Genomic DNA, 4,605 nt, shown 5'->3' on the forward strand with positions numbered 1-4,605 from the left:
GTGTGTGTGTGTGTGTGTGTGTGTGTGTGTGCATGTGTGTGTGTGGTGCATTGGGAAACCTTGTCCAACAAAGCTGTCAGGTTGTGGATGTAGCTCTCCAAATGTAATCCATTTACTGAAGTCCCTGCTGTAAATGGGCGAGTCTCCATCCAAAGTAAAACACAGTCAGAAAACTCGCCCTGACAGGAATGTGATGAACACTATGGGCCCAGTTTATCAAGATTTTAATTAATAATTCATGGTAAATTTATGTATGAATGGATTGCAGAAGCTGTAGTTCATTTCTAAAGTGATATTTCAAACCTATTAAAGTGAGGCTCTGGACAGTATCTTACCTGTTGTAGATAGCTCATAAATTAACCAAATATCACTGAGATCACAGATCTCTTTTGCGAGGGAAGCCTGGGCCTGAAGGCAGCCTTAACATGCATGATTTTGGTTTGTGGGAGGAGACTGAAGTACCCAGAGGGACAAAAAAACCCCACACAAGCACAAGGAGAACATGTTAACCTTACACAGAAGGATCTCAGTTTCAAACCAAGTGTTGAATCCAGGACCTTCTTGCTGTGAGGCAACAGTGCTAACCACTGAGCTGTCGTGCTCAGTGAATGAGCTCAGATTGCTGATGTAGTTTTGTTTTGACCATGATGACAATCTAATAGCTAATTTGAACACACCCAAGACCTACATGGATTGCTGCTACCTGAAAACAACTTCAATCCTTCATAGCAGTTCATGCTAACACTTGTATATCGTGAGCTGAATCTCCCTTCACAAGTTTCTGTGTATTGCTGGGATGCAGTCACGTGACCCGGATGGCGCACGAACGTCAGATGTGGGGCAGGAAGTGATTTGCTCTGGTTCAAAACACAGCAAAATGGATCACAGTGAGTACGCTAATGCCCTAAATGGGCTGGTGCAGATAAAATATTGTGAACAAATATTTGTACATTTAGGATCTGATCTCTATCATCTTAATAAAAAAAGACTTGTTATGCAAGTTTGAGGATTTACTTGACATCAAAGCAATTGACAAATTATCTGGTGCTGCAGAGCTTGTATTGTACGACGAGCCAGATGAAAGCTTTCAAAAGCCTCAAAGCTACAATTATTTTGTTTCAGATTGGGTGAAACATGGGTCCAAAGAAGCTTTAAATGTCTGTCGACTTGTTTCTGCCCGGGTGAGGAGTGACTTGTGCTATTTAGCCCATGATGACATTGCTATGACTAATGTTAACGAGTTAACCCGTTATTTCTTTGTGCTTGGATCTACTTGTAAATTCATTATTTAGCTTCTGTAAACCCAAATTCAAGTACGATCCTTACCTGTTGGAAAGTGGTCGCTGCAAACTCTTGCATTGTTTGTTTCCGCACCTCCTGCTTTTAGCCGTAGATTGTTGATCCACTTTTGTCATCTATTTCCTTTAAGTTTTTTAAAATCAACTCCCTTGTGACACACTACTTCAGAACATCAAAAAAACTTTTACATTTCTCCCGATTAGAGCAGCTGCAACAACCAAACACGGCACAGAATTTTGGCGTTTTGATGCTGAATCAACAGAAGGAAAAGGGGCTACATTTACTTCCTGCCCCCCGTCTGCATTTCATGGCGTCAAACTACATCATCTGTAACCTAGCAATAGAAATTACTATAAACTGCATGCCAAACTAACAGTCAGCTGGTATGGGTGATAGGATGATGTTAGATGAAGGGTTAGAACGGGTTAATGATCTGCCAATGAAGAGAGAGTGTAGTGTCTGTAAGCACATTCTAAATATTGTTTTATGATTTATAGTGTGAAATCAGATTGTTTCATTAATTTAACTGAGAATTTATGTGCAATTATATGCAGAGAAATGGTGGCAGCAGAAGCAGAAGTGTCACAGTTATTGGATTCCAAAACTGGTGGCCAAACAAAAATGGAAATAAAAACATTTGCACGAACCACAATGAAGTTTTTTAAGACTGAAATTCTAAAATGGCTGGCTCGGACTAACATTTAGGACAAATTTAACTTGTTCTCCATAACCGAGTAACTCTCTGGAGCAGGTTAAAAAATACTTTATAATGTTTTCACAAAATACATCTTCCACGTTTTCACACAACCTTACTTCAAAATTTCAAATTCTTATCTTGATGTTTTCCCCAAAAGCACAACTGCTCTTAATCTTTGGAATTGAAAGGGACAAATTAGTTGACAAATATTGAGAAAAACTATAAAATCTAGAGGAAAAACAACCTTTTACTAAATAACACAACTGCTTCCTCCTTTTTTCGATCTTTCCTGTCCCCATTTTGTTTTCTCTGACAAGCATTATTGTGCACGTGTGCGGAAAGCAAAACCGTCTAGAAGCAAACGCTGCTCTGCTGCAAACAATGTCTCCATCTTTTAGTCAGAAACAGAAAATGAAATCATAAATAAGGGCCTCTGCCTCAGCCTGTCTGTGTTTATAGCTGCAGTAAAACACCTCTGCTGCTGCTGAGGCTCACAGAAATGGCTGTGATTTCTGACCGACACAGGACCAGACAAAACAAAACCTGACTCAGCTGGATTTTAAATGATGCATTCCCCACTCCCATATCTGCACTGCAGATCTCAAACAGAACACAGAGTGAAATTTTCTTTGTTTACCTAAATCTGTGATAATTTCTCGAAGTAACATTCTCTGTAATTATGTAAAAAAAATTCTGTTCCACAGGAAAGAGCTAAGATAGCTTTTTTTCTGCTACAGAGCGTTTTTTTCCCTAATACTGAGAAACTGACTGCTGTTTTAGGCTGACTGAGACTCCAGAGTTTATAATTTTTTTAAAAAGTCGACTCAGCCTGGGTGTCCAGTGTGCTATGTTTTCTGAGAGTTGTCTGAATGTTGGGGTGGGTATAGCACTTCTTCTGGGGTGGGGGCTGTGTAGATGGCCTTTGGTGGCGGCTGGGGGCTGTGGGTTGGCTGGTTGGCCACTTTGTTGTGGCGGGGGTTCGCTCTCAGTGCTCTCCTTGCGCTGTCGGCAGCTGGGTGTGCACTCGGCTGAATCTGCCGTGCTGGAGTTCGATGGCCTCTTTGGGTTGGGGGCTGGCTATGGAGCTGGAGGTTGGGTCTTGGGAGTCTGGAGGGCTCTGGGTGGGTGGACTGTTGGTCCCGGTTTCTGGCGGTCCTCTGGGCTCTGTCTGTCCGTAGGGCTCCCCGGGCCTGACGGTCTGTCCGGAGGAAGAGGAATTGGGACCTCACTCCCTGGGTGGGTCTCGGGGAATGGGGGTGCCTACCGGGGTCAGCGGGGTAGCTGACTCCCTGTGGGAGCATTTTGCACCCCCAGTCATTTTTTCTCCCCATCCCTCGCCACATACCAAAACCCTCTTCATTTTCAACTCCACTCATGTAGGCCTTTTGGGGCGCAGGTGCATTACAAGGATCAACATTTTTACATCTCCATTTGCCATAATCACCTGTGCCCCAATTTTACTCTACACCCTAGACATTCACTTATAACATCCTCACGACATGCACATATAGGAACTTATAGGCACTCTCATGACATGCAAGGGGCGAGGTGGAATCACTCTCACCACAGATGCCTGTGCCCACTCCAAATGTTTCCTTGTAGACATTAAGGGTTTTGGGTTAGAGTTGGGGTGGAGGGGAAACTGGCACCGTGCCAGCCTCTGCCACTTCTTCTTCCTCAATGCACTATTGAACAACACGCATCAACAGCACGTCTGATGGTGGGGGTGTGTGTGTGGGGGTGTCTTTTCAATTTGGGGATGGGGTCCAGAGGAGCGGCGGACTGTTTGGTGTGGATCTGGGCTGCAGGTGGGTTCGGGGCTTGGGGGGCAGGTGCCAGGGGCAGGGCTGGCACTCAGGCTTCCCTGGAGCCGTTTGGATTCCTGGAGTGCGGCTCCTGTTTGCTGTGGTTGGCCCGCTGGCCAGTGTGGCATCCGGAGTCCGTCAGGTGGTCGGATCGGACTGTGCGCTTGGCAGTTGTTGGTGTGTGGGGGTGGTCTGGGGCATGGCTTTGCTGCGGCAGGGGGCTGACCTGTCGGCCTGGTGCAGTTCGGGCCGGGCCTTGGCTGTCTTCTCCTCTCCACCCCAGAATGAATGGGTCTACCTCCTGGGTTCGGATGTGTGCTGCCCTCTGTAGGGGGCGGGTGCATGTCCTGGACCTGGAGGGAATAAAGTGTGTATCGGGAGTGTGAGTGGACTGTGGCATCCATCTTGTGTGTCTTTGAATGAGTGGGTGTGAGAATAAGGGTGGAATGTTGTGATTGTGTCTGTGTATGATTGAATATTTGTCAGGCTGAGATTCAGGCTGCCCCCTCTTCTGGTTTACCTGGGGGCCCACTGCTGGTGGTGGGCCTCGCACTCCTGCCGCACTGCCCTATGGTGGGTTGTGCCTTTGCCCGCCAGTGCGCTGGTGGCTCTTGGTGTCTGGGTGTCTGATTCAACAGTGCTAAACTCTGTGTATATGCTCCACAAGCTAATATCTGCTAACCAGGTCAATAAATAACAGTGATTACATGGACTTTATAAGATTATTTTAATTTTAAACTGTTACATTATGTTCTGCTCAGATCACATTGAGTTAGCTCAATGTGATCTGAGCAGAACATAATG

Source organism: Austrofundulus limnaeus, unplaced genomic scaffold, assembly GCF_001266775.1.
Source record: "Austrofundulus limnaeus strain Quisiro unplaced genomic scaffold, Austrofundulus_limnaeus-1.0 Scaffold221, whole genome shotgun sequence".
Classification (NCBI taxonomy): domain Eukaryota; kingdom Metazoa; phylum Chordata; class Actinopteri; order Cyprinodontiformes; family Rivulidae; genus Austrofundulus; species Austrofundulus limnaeus.